Genomic DNA, 16,604 nt, shown 5'->3' with positions numbered 1-16,604 from the left:
ATCTAGAATACAGGCAAAAAATAGGAATAAATAATACAAATATTAAAGAAAAACTAAAAGAAAAATATAGACAAAGACTAACAAAAATACTGAAAACAGAATTGACAGCAAGAAACAAGACAAAAGCTATAAATACTTATGCTATACCAATATTGACCTATTCATTTGGAGTAGTGAAATGGAGTAATACAGAACTAGAAGCACGCAATACACTTACACGATCACAATGCCACAAATATAGAATACATCACATACATTCAGCAACAGAAAAATTCACATTAAGCAGAAAGGAAGGAGGTAGGGGATTTATCGACATAAAAAACCTACATTATGGACAGGTAGACAATTTAAGAAAATTCTTTATTGAACGAGCAGAAACTAGCAAAATACACAAAGCTATCACTCATATAAATACATCGGATACACCATTGCAATTTCATAACCACTTCTACAACCCTTTAGATGACATAACATCAACAGATACAAAGAAAGTAAATTGGAAAAAGAAAACACTACATGGCAAGCACCAACATCTAACACAGCCACACATCGATTAAGACGCATCCAACGCATGGCTAAGAAAAGGCAATATATACAGTGAGACGGAAGGATTCATGATTGCAATACAGGATCAAACAATAAACACCAGATATTACAGCAAGCATATTATTAAAGATCCCAATACCACAACAGATAAATGCAGACTTTGTAAACAACAAATAGAAACAGTATATCATCACAGGCGGATGTACAGTACTAGCAAATACAGAATACCCCAGAAGACATGACAATGTAGCAAAAATAATACATCAACAACTTGCCATACAACATAAACTAATAAAACAACACGTTCCCTCATACAAGTATGCAGCACAAAATGCACTGGACAATGATGAATACAAATTATACTGGAACGGAAGCATTATAACAGATAAAACACCACCACATAACAAACCTGACATCATACTCACCAATAAAAAGAAGAAATTAACACAACTAGTCGAAATATCCATACCCAATACAACAAATATACAGAAGAAAACAGGAGAAAAAACTGAAAAATACATCCTACTTCCTGAGGAAGTCAAGGACATGTGGCATCAGGATAAAGTTGACATTATACCAATTACACTATCAACTACAGGAGTCATGCCACACAATATCCACCAGTACATCAACGCAATACAGCTTGTAATATTAGTAATTTTCGCCTCACAAACATTAATATACGCTCAATAGTAAACGCCTGATGGCCTAAAGTTATCGAACAATTGTAAAGTAAAAGAAATGAACCATCGCATAGCAGCGACAGAATCTATTATTATTTATCTTTGCCGTTCTTGCGCGGTGCCAGTAAATCTCTATGTACATGTATCGATTAATGGTATAAAAAAGAATTCTGTTGTTTAAAGACAAATGAGGCTTTGGCGCCTCACCTTTTACTGTTTGTATTCCATGAGAGGCGGACGCGGACTTGCTGCGTTCCGCAACTGTATTTTATATTTTATGTGAAAATATTGAGTGAATATGCTAATTGTTATTTTTTCCAATCAGAAAACATGTAGTTTCTTGTAACTGATATCGAACAGACAGCATCAAGAGGACATTTTGACTGTTATGTATAAAATATTTAACCACAATGGTCACCTATTGTAATTTAATATGAAAAGGTACGTAGCATTAAAAAAAGAAAATTGTGTTAAAGATAAGTGTGCTTATTTTCGTAAATTAACCTTGATGATTCTATCTCCTTAATTGACTAAATGATAATTATTGTTTGTGTTACTTCATCATCAGAAATTACGATCACGCTGATGGGCCGAACGCAGCATGAGGCAGAAGGAACATTATCGTTTTCCTATTATTTCTGAACCAACTTTTTTGTGTAGTGTTGCATTTCTTTTAAAGTCTATAAATCTTCTGGTCCCTTAGTGTTGATCCGGGTATGACTACATCGCGACTATAAAAATGCACAGAAATGATAATGTTTCTTCCGAACGATCTCAAATATATATATATATATATATATATATATATATATATATATATATATATATATATATATATATGCTCTCTTATTCAGGTATTTAATGGTCAACGTATGTTATTATAATAGCGTAATAAATCCCTGATTCTGTTGCCAAGTGGCCCACCAAAATATTCACTTTTTCGACATTAAAAAAAAAGTAACAGTTCTTTTTATTTTCGTCCCCCAAGAGCAACGCTACACTTGGCGCCCGAAGAGGGACTTGATCAAAAATCATTTCATGTATGTGTTTAAAAAATTTTCAGCGCTTGTTCTAATAATTGTTTCATTTTTTCATGTGGATACAATTAAACCGAGAAAGAGAAGTGGGAAGACTTTTTAATTAATTCAGAAGAACGATTGATGAAATTACCAAAAAACGCGAGTATTCATCCGTATCACCATCAAGACAGCCATAGTAAGTCAAATTTTTATACGCAGTAGCCAAGCTTTCGTAGTGACGTTGCATCTTTCGAGTTGATCAGAACGTAAACCTGTCTTTCCCTGCCTTGAAACAGCTTTATTTCAATTTGTCCATAGTCCATTCTTATGTAGTTAAATTCAGTGAAAGTGTACCATTGTTGTCAGTGCATAAAAAAATTACGATATGGCGGATAACTACGCTCAAAACTGGTAAAACGTGTGATATTTCATTTGTTTGTAATTAGTAGGAACCATCTTGTCTTCTTGGCGTACATGAACGTCAGTTGTTACCCAGAGTTAAAATTTCATCTTAGGTCCCAGTAAGCCATAGCACTACGTCACAGACAAACGACTGACGGCAGTGACAAACAATATCTGTAGCATTTTGACGTTTGACAAATAATTAATGAACATGGCTGACGGTAAACAGCGCACACAAACAAAACCAGACGACAGCGGTGATGCGAATGGACCTCACTATCCATTACGATCACGCGCGATAGGTACACGAGCGGAGGCAGAAGCAGCCTCGACCGAAGTTTTAGAAGCCGGTCCTAGTGTACAAACTATTCCCGCTTTTGAAAAAAATGACTTGGCCGCAATGATCGAAGCAATAATGGAACGCAAGTTCGAAAGTCAAAGACAGAGAGAAGCGCAAAGACAGGAACGTGAAAAGCAGGAAAAATTAGATGAAAAGGCCCGCGAAGAAAAAGAGAAGGCCGAAAGACGGCATAATAAAAATCAGGTCCTTACAAATCTGTGCAACTCAGTAAAAGCAGACATAATTCAGTAAAAACAGAAATAAATTCGGTAAAAACAGATCTGCAAACGGAGATAAATGACCTAAATACACGGTTAAATTCGGTAAAGGCCGAACTAAAGGCAGACATAACAGCTGATTTAAATACCCTGTTGGGTAATGTCCAAAGCCAAATCAATAGTCAGATCACGACCATGAGGCTAGAAATTGACACACAAGTAGAGTCAAAAATAGAGGATATTTCAACACGGTTAGATGAAAAAATCGAAGCAGCCAAGGGAGAGATAAATTCAAAAGTGATGGAATATCAAAAACAAGCTGCGACCTTAAAAGAAGATTATACTGCAATCTCTGATGGGGTCAAAGGAGTTAAAACCGCAGTAGACACGATCGAGAATGTTGTTGATGATCTTTCCAAACAGATTGAGACTCTTAATGTAGAGGATCAAATAAAGAATACTGTTAAGGCACATGCTGAAGCATTGTCTGACCACTACCAAGAGTGGATTAAAAACAAAGACGGATTCATAGAAAACAAGGTCAAGAACGAACTCAGGGAAACTGTCAAAAACGTGACCTTTGAAATATTGGCAGCCCCTGGAAAAACAGGAGACACGGTCATGTCAGAATTGGGCCAGATAAGACGAACGTTAGCTCAAGATTTACCTGAATGGCGTCAACAGATAGTTGATGAAGTTCGTAAGCTAAAATGTCAAGTTGAAAATTCCCCACCCTCCGTGTCAGGAGAGTGGAATAATTCACCACGATGTAATGAACAACAGCAGGTACATTATCGTTCACCATTTGATAACGCTCAAACTCATAGTTCTATAGAAGCACAAGTTAACCAGAGTACCAGCCCACCCACTTTTGTCAGTTTGATGCAGGAGGAAAGCGTGATCAAACATCGTATTTTTCCGACCTTTCACCCACAGAAAAGAGAAATTCATCCTATAGTGTTCCTCCGCAATTTTTCAGGAATTTTCCCGAGTAGCTGGAGTGACCGCCAGCGAATTCAATTCGTTAGTGGATTTATCGTAGGCGATGCTGCCTTATGGGGAACCGAAATGGTCGACTCTTGTAAAAGTTACAAAGAGTTTGAACAGAAGTTTTTAGCTAAAATCATGGAGTTCTGGTGTGCAGCAGCGCCTGAGAAAAGAGGTTTACAACGCCGAAGTGTTTAACAGCAAGCGCGGTAGTTTGAGAAGATATTTTGAAAAGTATTTAGCGAAAATCAAGTTCTGGGATTCGCCGATCAGCGCCAAAGACGTTATTATGATTCTAAAAACTAAGCTACCGATTGCGATCAGAGAAAAGTTAGTAAACGTGTCTGAGGACGATACGGACACTTTCCTATCTGTGTTAGACTCGTTAGATCTGATTTACGAGGACGCTAGAGTTGATGTTGGCAACGCCCACTTCAATGCAGGCGGCCAGCACAATACAGAATACGCAGGCAACAATGGTGGCCGAACGAAAGCGCGTCACGGCGACAGCCAGTACCAACCCCACAACGGTTTCAAAAATAAACACACTACGTACTCCAACAGCAAATACAAAAATAAGTACAATAACGGCCAGAGATACAATCCAATATATAATTCGTCACCACCTCAGTACGAAAATGCACATTATAACACACAGTCCCAGCAATATGGAAACACGCAACCGATCAACGGTAATTATCAAAACGATCAGTCTTACGATTCAAATCGTCAGTGGAAAAGAAATAAATGGCATAATCAAGGTGGAGACCAATGTACACCTTTCAGTAACGGTTACAATCAACATAAGCCACAGCAAAATACCTTTCAGCCGCAAAATATACACTTCACGCAACAAGCGAATGGACCTTCGGGAAGTCTGAAGCCTAAACGCCCGCATAATACGCAAATTTATTATGCGCAAGCGAATACGCCAGGACAACAAGATCCATTTCCAACCGAGTTCGTACCACAAAACCAACACCAGTTCCAGACGGAAGAAACTTTAAGAAATATCTGTTTCATATGTGAAATAATTCGGAGAGCCACACTCGAGCCCTGAAAGTGAAAGATGCGGACTTCCTTGTCGAAGCCATCACCAGTGGCCGCTCTACACTCCAAGTCTATCATAAATAGTGTATTTGCGACGAAAATAAATGTATAATTAAGTGCGACAACGGACAAGGCAATCAATCGACAAGACGATGACAATATAATGAATACAGTCAAAACAGAAAGTTGTGTACCAGTTGTGATAGTCAAATTACTTTTGCAACGATGAAAAATGAAGTGTGACTCTATTTCCTTATAAATTTTGTAAATATGTGTACTTATAGCCTTAATTTTAAGAATCATCAAGATAGACTGAGTCCATACAAACACTGATAGAAACACAGAACAAATTCACAATGATCCACCGTCAGTAATTACAAATTGAAACGTTAATTCTTTTATTATGGAATGAATATGAAATGAAACTTTTAATAACCTGTATGTTACACCCGAAAATTACAAATATTCCAATGGGCATGAGGATGAAAGTAATACCTTCGGTATTCCTTCCCTCCTCATGGGAGGCAGTGTAATATTAGTAATTTTCGCCTCACAAACATTAATATACGCTCAATAGTAAACGCCTGATGGCCTAAAGTTATCGAACAATTGTAAAGTAAAAGAAATGAACCATCGCATAGCAGCGACAGAATCTATTATTATTTATCTTTGCCGTTCTTGCGCGGTGCCAGTAAATCTCTATGTACATGTATCGATTAATGGTATAAAAAAGAATTCTGTTGTTTAAAGACAAATGAGGCTTTTGGCGCCTCACCTTTTACTGTTTGTATTCCATGAGAGGCGGACGCGGACTTGCTGCGTTCCGCAACTGTATTTTATATTTTATGTGAAAATATTGAGTGAATATGCTAATTGTTATTTTTTCCAATCAGAAAACATGTAGTTTCTTGTAACTGATATCGAACAGACAGCATCAAGAGGACATTTTGACTGTTATGTATAAAATATTTATCCACAATGGTCACCTATTGTAATTTAATATGAAAAGGTACGTAGCATTAAAAAAAGAAAAGTGTGTTAAAGATAAGTGTGCTTATTTTCGTAAATTAACCTTGATGATTCTATCTCCTTAATTGACTAAATGATAATTATTGTTTGTGTTACTTCATCATCAGAAATTACGATCACGCTGATGGGCCGAACGCAGCATGAGGCAGAAGGAACATTATCGTTTTCCTATTATTTCTGAACCAACTTTTCTTGTGTAGTGTTGCATTTCTTTTAAAGTCTATAAATCTTCTGGTCCCTTAGTGTTGATCCGGGTATGACTACATCGCGACTATAAAAATGCACAGAAATGATAATGTTTCTTCCGAACGATCTCATATATATATATATATATATATATATATATCAATATGCTGCTCTTATTCAGGTATTTAATGGTCAACGTATGTTATTATAATAGCGTAATAAATCCCTGATTCTGTTGCCAAGTGGCCCACCAAAATATTCACTTTTTCGACATTAAAAAAAAAGTAACAGTTCTTTTTATTTTCGTCCCCCAAGAGCAACGCTACAAGCTACATCAAAACGTATATATACAACTACATAAATCTGTAATTATTGATACATGTTCAATTACCCGAAAATTCCTAAATGCAATGTAGCATATACCATACGGTTAAAAGGAAGTCACACTTGATCAAGGTCCACGTCACTTTCCATTTTTAATCAGACATAACGTCTGAGAAAGGAAAGAAATAATAATAACAAATGTAACACATAGTGAGGAAATAATAATGCAATATTGAAAATTCTTAGATATCGATATTGATGAGAATTTAAATTGGAAGAAGCATATTATGAAACTCCTAAAACGATTTAGTTCAGCGACATTTGCACTTAGAATCATTCCAAATCTTGGGGAGAGACAAATCAATAAGTTGACATATTCCAAATCTTGGAGAGAGCCAAATCAATACGTTGACAAATTTTACATATTTTAATTATTATATCATAATAATTTAATTCAATAACGTCGTATAGAAAAATGCTCGGAGGCAATTCATTTTCAAGAAAGAAAGTCTTCATTGCGCAAAAACGTACTGCGAGAATATGTGATACCCACCCATGGCCATCTTGTAGACATCTTTTTAAGGAGTTAGGCATTCTGACTACTGCTTCACTGCATATTTGTTCCCTTGTGAAAAAATGGGTACGGTACAGTCTTGCAATCCACATTGCAAGTACGGAAAATGAAGTTTGGTTTTGGGCAGTCAGTCAATATTCCTAATAGTGACAGGTTGCAGATCAACGTAGCGTTCTGTGTGTACAGGTGTGCCACTAAATATAATTACCATCGAAGCTCATGTACATTGTAAGGCACAGTGATTGTCAGAGTGTTTTTGTGAAAATATCAGTATCAGTCTGAGGCTAAATATCAGTAAAAGATTTCAGCAAAGTACTATATTATGAATTTTCTAGAAGTTTAACCAGAATGTGACATGCATTAATTTTTATGTTCATTTACTCTGTTATCACTATGACAATTCTGGTACAGTGATTGTTTGTAAGACTAAGACACAGAGTAGCTTTATTCAGGGGCAACAATTTAATATGAATCACTTGCTTCATGGCCCAGTTATATACACAAATTCCACTGAAAACAGATTGCTTTCTCACAGATGAATTGTTCAATGTACCGTATAGCATGGATTTCTCATTGTGTAGCATGAATTCCACATATTTCCGTTGAAAATTAAATTTCCACATGGTTTTGTTGGTCTGGACCGAAACTTACGTATTTTGATACCATAATGAATTTCACACATTTCTCAGATACCAACTTCACGCTTAGAAACACGAGTTTAAGTTTTAACAGGAACGCTTCAATACATAATGTTCAAAATGTAATTGTATGTACAAATTAATTTGCGATGTGAATGTAAAATGACTCGTACACTTCATAACAATCTGTCGTACGAAATCATCCGTGGGGAATGTAACTATCGAACATGTTAGTCGTGGAGAAGCTCAAACATAACCTTTGGAAGAAGCAGTAAACCTCATTCCCAGTGTACCCAGTGTGTTTTGAACGCCTTTACTACTAATGTTGTCATTATTCTCTAAACACACAGAAATAAACACTTCACTACAGGTTTGTTTCCAACGAACTGCACATTTCTTTCCTCTTATTTTAGTTCATTTGAGATAAATCTACCAGAAAACCATGAAAAATTACTTACCAGAATTCGTTGCTCTTGTTATCATTTCCTTGGAACCGGAAGCTGTCATATAAAGCACCACTAATATTTTTTTGTAGGACCTTCACTGGTGAGTGGCACACGTTACACTTTCTTCCTTTTACGACAAGGCACTGGTCATTAAGAGTAAATAATTTCTTTATAAAATTTTCAGATCCATAAAAAATTCAAGATAAATCGAGTCACTGATTTCGGCAACTGAAAAAGGTAACTCACTCGTGTTTACGACAAACTGAGAAACTCGAACTATTCAGCGTCCCACAAAGAAGACATATGTCCGAGAAAGAAAGGTGTGATAAGACTTTTATATGTGGCTCGAATATTTTTTGAACTTATCACCTATACAAACAGAACAAAATAAAATGCCCATTCTGTGTCGTTAACACAGGGCTGTCAAGAAGCGGCATTTCTTACGCACAAAATACAAAACCAAAACAACCAATGAGGAATTTTACTATGAGACCCAATGATTGAACAACACCTACCCTTGTGCAGGTTATCTGACGGGTCTGTTCTCATACCAGGCGGGAGATGGTGGCATAAGAGATTTTAAATGGTGGCATGGGTGTAACTAATGGAGTAAACCAATTTAAGCCGAAATTTCACGTGGAACTAAAACCTGTATCTTACTGGAAAACACTATATTTTAGAATAAAATTAAATTTTAATTACTGCAATTCATATGCAACGCCTCGCAATTAAACTGTTATGTTCACACCAAACTTAGACTTCAGCCTACTCTACAGATGGCTGTGTCACGCCTCGCACCTATTTTGTATTCACATCCCATAGTTTCGCAGACGTACGACCTGTCACCTGCCAGACTAGGGGCTGTGCTGTAGATCAGTCTCCCATCACAGCCAGATCTTCTCCATTCTTGCCAGTGCTAAAGACTTCGTCACTTTACCACTGTCTGAACTAACCACATGGCCACAGATCTTCATATCTTCTAAAGTGTTGCCTGTAACGGTGACAGCGTTTCAAACTAAGTTATCAGTTCTCATATTCAGTACCATATTATAAATTCCAGCATCCAAAAAATCACCCCCCGAAAAAAGGTATGAGTGTAATTGTGATTTTAGGTAATCTAGCATGTATAGTGCTAATCACCAGTCGGAAGTACGTGACGCGTTGGAAAGAGACTATTATCAACATTGATTACGCCTTTTCAAATTTTGTTAATTATTCAGAGTATGGAATCTGCGTCATTTGGAAAAACGCAATCCATATGGAAGATGATGATCTCGTTAACTTCAGATTAATTCTGCTGGATGTGATTCGTATACCTGTTGTCATGCAAGTTTGGTTCTGTCTTCACCAGAGGCGTTACAGCCTCTTAGTTAACTGTGAGCTTCTTGAGTTGACATTGATTCTGATAGAGGTACCACAGAGACTTGTGTTCCCTTAAGTTCCCAGAAGAGTTGCAGATGTAAAGCTGTCTTTCATTAGTTACTCTCAATCAAGCAGATAATCGCTGTTAGAAAAGACCTGTGCTCACGTGCATCTCGACAACATACAATCTGTAATGTAGGCAATATCATTTATTACAAAGAAAACATAACACATAAATGAAAAATACCATGGATATGAGATAAGAGACAAATAAAGTTAATGTCACCACCAGCTCCGTGGCAGTCGCTTAAGGAAAGGTTTATTTGGCAGGTGGTCCACCACCATACCTACTCAAATTCTCATTCCCTGTTTGCCATATCCCAATAATAATATCACTGAGGAAACTATTTTGTTATGTTCTGCACTATTATTTTTCTAAATCGCAAACTAGGTTACAACTTATATGGCCACCGCCAGGTGACAGACGAATCTCACAGCTACAAAGAAAATAAGATGTGTGTTAGGGACACGTTAGCGGTGCATGTAATACTACTACTTCTAAAGAACAATTTGTGATCCATTAAACAGAAATTGCTGAATATAGGGTAGAATTTTTTTCCATTTTGATATTAGTGGCCTGTTCTATCAAGCGCCGCCCTCCGCACGCAGAATGCGTAATAAGTATTTTTATAAATATTTTTGTGTTAAAATAGTTAATAATGATATTAACAGAAATACGCGTTGTCCTTTGACAACATGTGCCCGACAACACGTATTTCGAGGTGGTGATTACCTCGACAGGTGATATTACATTGTTTCATTTGTATGTACACTACTGGCCATTAAAATTGCTACACCACGAAGATGACGTGCTACAGACGGTAAATTTACCCGACAGGAAGAAGATGCTGTGATAAATGATTAGCTTTCCAGCGCATTCCCACAAGTATGGCGCTTGGCTACACCTACAACGTGCTGACATGAGGAAAGTTTCCAACCGATTTCTCATACACAAACAGCATTTGACCGGCTTTGCCTGGTGTAACGTTGCTGCGATGCCTCGTGTAAGGAGGAGAAATGCGTACCATCACGTTTCCGACTTTGATAAAGGTCGGATTGTAGCTTATCGCGATTGCGGTTTATCGTATCGCGACATTGCTGCTCGCGTTGGTCGAGATCCAATGACTGTTAACAAAATATGGAATCGGTGGGTTCAGGAGGGTAATACGGAACGCCGTGCTGGATCCCAACGGCCTTGTACCACTAGCAGTCGAGATGTCAGGTATCTTATCCGCATGGCTGTAACGGATCGTGCAGCCACGTCTCGATCCCTGAGTCAACAGATGGGGGCGTTTGCAAGACGACAACCATCTGCACGAACAGTTCGACGACGTTTGCAGCAGTATGGACTACCAGCTCGGAGACGACGGCTGCGGTTACTGTCGACGCTGCATCACAGACAGGAGCGCCTCCGATGGTGCACTCAACGACAACCTGGGTCCACGAATCGCAAAACGTCATTTTTTTCGGATGAATCCAGGTTCTTTTTAAAGTATAATGATCGTCGCATCCCTGTCTGGTGATATCGCCGTGAACCCACATTCGAAGCGTGTATTCGTCATCGCCAAACTGGCGTATCACCCGGCGTGATGGTATGGAGAGCCACTGGTTACACGTCTCGGTCACCTCTTGTTCGCATTGATGGCGCTTTGAACAGCGTACGTTACATTTCAGATGTGTTACGACCCGTGGCTCTACCCTTCATTCGATCCCTGCGAAACCCTACATTTCAGCAGGATAATGCACGACCGCATGTTGCAGGTCCTGTACAGGCCTTTCTGGAAACTCCCCCTGCGAGTCCGGGGGTTAGAATAGGCCCGACGTCTTCCTGCCTGTCGTAAGAGGCGACTAAAAGGAGTCCATCCCCCTCAAGGGGGTAGTTAGCGCCTGCGTCCGGAGACGGACGGTTCGACGACCTATATTTGTGGTCTTTTTGGTTTTTCACTTCTCGTTTCTTCCTTCCTTTGGTTGGTTCCTTTCTTTGTTCTTCTCCATCTCACTGTCTTACTTACTCTTTCCCTTGCCTTCTTCTCCTTGCCTTCTTCTCCTTGCCTTCTTCTCCTTGCCTTCTTCTCCTTGCCTTCTTCTCCTTGCCTTCTTCTCCTTGCCTTCTTCTCCTTGCCTTCTTCTCCTTGCCTTCTTCTCCTTGCCTTCTTCTCCTTGCCTTCTTCTCCTTGCCTTCTTCTCCTTGCCTTCTTCTCCTTGCCTTCTCTGGTCTCCGCCTCGGCGTTTGAGACAGTCTGTCCTCTCTCTCTTCCTTTTCCTCTTCTTCCTTCCTCCCTGTGCGCGCCTGAAGGCCGACCCACGCGTTCGCACGCGTAGCCGGTGACGGGGTAACGCGTAATTCCCCGCCCTGGGTAGACATGTAAGGCACGCACGTACCCCCTGGTAAAGGCCAGGCCCAGGGAGGGGTGATTGCCTGAGCTGATACCTTCTGACCATGCCGATTGGTCCCTCCGTCTGTTTCTCGGGAGGTGTGACCTGAGGTGTAAACATTCACCTAAGGCGGGAGTGCCCTCTGAGAGGGTCCCCATAAGGAAGGAGCGCGCCATCGGAGACGCTGGCAATCATGGGGGATTCCTCCGCAATGGATTTCTCTTCTTCTCTCTCGACTTCTGCCCACAAACGGAAACATGACCAGCCCCCAGTGACAAAAGTACTACCGCCTGCCCCACAGTTCCTCGTCGTTTCTTGATCTGAGGACAGAAAGGATTTTTCCTCTGTCAACCCTTTCGTTATCCAGAAGGGCGTAGGTGCCATAGCCGGATCTGTCAAATCTTGTACCAGGTTGCGTAATGGTACCTTGTTACTAGAAACTGAGAGCGCCTTTCAGGCACAGAAACTGCTTCGAGCCATACTCCTGTACACGTTCCCTGTCCGGGTGGAGGCTCACCGAACTTTGAATTCGTCTCGTAGTGTGGTCTATACTAGATCCCTCGACGGATTGACTGACGAAGAGATTCAGTCTTTCCTCGCTGAGCAGGGCGTGACGGCCGTCCATAGGGTCATGAAAAAGGTCAACAATGACCTTGTACCGACCCGGACACTTTTCTTGACCTTCGATAGTGTTCAGCTGCCATCGCGCATCAAAGCGGGCTACGAGGTTATTTCTGTTCGCCCCTATGTCCCGACACCTACGCGCTGCTACCAGTGTCAGCGTTTCAATCACACTCGCCAGTCTTGTTCCAATGCGGCTAAATGTGTCACTTGTGGCAGGGATGCCCATGAGGGTGACTGTCCACCTCCGTCTCCTCGTTGTGTGAACTGTCAGGGTGACCATGCAGCGTCCTCCCGCGACTGTCCCATCTAGAAGGAAGAACGCTGTATCCAGGAAATTCGGGTCAAAGAGAAAGTGTCCACCTCGGCTGCTCGCAAGCTATTAGCTAGTAGGAAGCCCACGCTGCTCCCAGCGGGGAAATACCGTACTGTCCTCGCCTCTCCTCGGACTACCAGGGAGGTGGCAACCCAGACATGCGATCTGACCTTCAGTACCACGGTCGTCCGTTCGGCCAGTGCTAAGATCGCGCGGTCGACGTCTCCTCTTCCTCCCATCACCCCACAGACACCAGCCCCTTCATCAGCTTCTGCTAAGACGAAGACCCAGAAGTCAGATGCATGGGCCTTCAAGAAGGAACCGTCCCGTGCAGACTTCCTACGTACCTCGACCTCCCAGCCATCGACCAGTACTTCCACCAAACAACCTTCCAAGAAGGCTCATAGGAAGCACAGTTCTCCTTCTCCGCCACGGCGCATTTCTTCTCCTGCGCCACCCAGCGGTTGCCGCCCCAGGCCGTCATCCGTTTCGCCTGGCCGCACCGCTGGTAGCCGAACATCTGGCCGTTCACCGGCGGAGGAAGCTCCCCCTCCCGGCCATCTTACCAATATGGCCGATGAACCTATAGAACCAATGGACGATGACTGTCCGCCTACTGATAGCGGCGGCAGTGCTCGCTCGAAGCCAGGCCCTCAGCGGCCTTCGAGGTGACCCCTTCTTTCAACTTCCTTTTCTTCTTACGATGGCACTTATTCACTGGAATATTCGCAGCATTCGCTCCAACCGAGAGGACTTGAAGTTGCTGCTCCGCTTGCACCGTCCGCTCGTAGCCCTCCAGGAAACGAAGCTACGCCCATGCTATCAAATTGCCTTGGCACACTACACCTCTGTGCGTTTTGACCTACCCCCTGTGGTAAGTATTCCGGCTCATGGAGGGGTTATGTTGCTGGTCCGGGATGATATTTACTACGATCCCATCACGTTGCACACCGGCCTGCAGGCAGTTGCCATCCGAATTACTCTCCCCACTTTTACATTTTCCATTTGTACCGTTTACACTCCATCGTCGTCTGCCGTTACCAGGGCAGACATGATGCAAATTATTGCTCAGCTACCTACACCATTTTTGTTAACTGGAGACTTCAATGCCCACCATCCCCTTTGGGGCTCTCCAGCATCCTGCCCGAGGGGCTCCGTGTTAGCAGATCTTTTCAACCAGCTCAATCTTGTCTGCCTCAATACTGGCGCCCCTACTTTTCTTTCGGACACATCTCACACCTATTCCCATTTAGACATCTCTATATGTACTACCCAACTTACACGCCGGTTTGAGTGGTATGCACTTTCTGATACATATTCGAGCGACCACTTCCCGTGTGTTATCCATCTCCTGCAGCATACCCCCTCTCCGTGCACATCTAGTTGGACCATCTCCAAAGCAGACTGGGGGCTCTTCTCTTCCAGGGCGACCTTTCAGGATCAAACCTTCACAAGCTGCGATCGTCAGGTCGCACACCTCACGGAAGTCATTCTCACTGCTGCTGAATATTCCATCCCTCACCCTACTTCTTCTCCACGTCGCGTACCGGTCCCCTGGTGGACCGCAGCATGTAGAGACGCTTTACGTGCTCGTCGACGTGCTTTACGCACCTTTAAACGCCACCCTACAGTGGCGAATTGTCTCAATTATAAACGATTACGTGCACAGTGTCGTCGTATTATTAAAGAATGCAAGAAAGCCAGCTGGGCTGCTTTCACAAGCACCTTCAACAGTTTTACTCCTTCTTCTGTTGTCTGGGGTAGCCTGCGCCGGCTATCTGGCACTAAGGTCCACTCACCAGTTTCTGGCTTGACGGTCGCGAATGACGTCCTTGTGGACCCTGAGGATGTCTCCAATGCCTTCGGCCGCTTTTTCGCAGAGGTTTCGAGCTCCGCTCATTACCACCCTGCCTTCCTCCCCCGCAAACAGGCAGAGGAGGCTAGGCCACCTAACTTCCGATCCTCGAATCGTGAAAGTTATAATGCCCCATTCACCATGCGGGAACTCGAAAACGCACTTGGCCGGTCACGGTCCTCCGCTCCAGGGCCTGATTCTATTCATATTCAGATGCTGAAGAACCTTTCTCCTGCGGGTAAAGGTTTTCTTCTTCGTACTTACAATCGCATCTGGATTGATGGACATGTTCCCGCATGCTGGCGCGAGTCTATTGTTGTCCTGATTCCTAAGCAGCGGAAGGACAAGCACTTGCCTTCCAGTTATCGACCCATCTCGCTTACCAGCTGTGTCTGTAAAGTGATGGAGCGAATGGTTAACTCTCGTTTGGTTTGGCTGCTCGAGTCTCGACGCCTACTTACCAATGTACAATGTGGATTTCGTAGGCGCCGCTCTGCTGTTGACCATCTGGTTACCTTGTCGAGCTTCATTATGAATAACTTCTTGCGGAAGCGCCCGACCGCGGCTGTGTTCTTTGATTTGGAGAAGGCTTACGACACCTGTTGGAGGGCGGGCATTCTCCGCACCATGCATACATGGGGCCTTCGCGGTCGCCTCCCTCTTTTTATTCATTCCTTTTTAATGGATCGACATTTCAGGGTGCGTGTGGGTTCTGTCCTGTCAGACACCTTTCGCCAGGAGAATGGGGTGCCACAGGGCTCAGTTTTGAGCGTCGCTCTCTTCGCCATAGCGATCAATCCAATAATGGATTGCCTCCCAGCTGATGTATCAGGCTCCCTTTTCGTGGACGATTTTACCATCTATTGCAGCGCGCAGCGTACATGTTTCCTGGAGCGCTGTCTTCAGCGTTCTCTTGACCGTCTTTACTCCTGGAGTGTCGCCAATGGCTTCCATTTTTCTGCCGAGAAGACGGTCTGTATTAACTTCTGGCGCTACAAAGAGTTTCTCCCACCGTCCTTACGACTCGGTCCCGTTGCTCTCCCATTCGTGGAGACAACAAAATTTTTAGGTCTTACATTTGACAGGAAACTTAGCTGGTCTCCACATGTGTCATATTTGGCTGCCCGTTGTACCCGTTCTCTAAATGTCCTGTTCTCAGTGGTATGTCGTGGGGAGCGGATCGAACCGTCCTACTTCGTCTATATCGGTCGATCGTCCGCTCCAAGCTGGATTATGGGAGCTTCGTATACTCCTCTGCACGGCCATCCATCTTACGCCGCCTGAACTCCATACAACATCGGGGTTTACGACTTGCGATCGGAGCGTTTTATACTAGTCCCGTCGAGAGTCTTCATGCTGACGCTGGTGAATTGCCACTTACCTACCGGCGCGATATACTGCTTTGTCGATATGCCTGTCGGCTACTGTCAATGCCCGACCACCCGTCTTATCGTTCCTTTTTTGACGACTCTCTCGACCGTCAATACGGGTTGTATGTCTCTGCCCTGCTACCCCCTGGAGTTCGCTTTCGTCGCCTCCTTCAACACCTTAATTTTTCACTCCCTGCAACCT

The sequence above is a fragment of the Schistocerca nitens genome, chromosome 10 (assembly GCF_023898315.1).
Source record: "Schistocerca nitens isolate TAMUIC-IGC-003100 chromosome 10, iqSchNite1.1, whole genome shotgun sequence".
In the NCBI taxonomy this organism is placed as follows: domain Eukaryota; kingdom Metazoa; phylum Arthropoda; class Insecta; order Orthoptera; family Acrididae; genus Schistocerca; species Schistocerca nitens.
The sequence above is the reverse complement of the archived record's forward strand: the minus strand, read 5'-3'. Positions refer to the sequence as shown.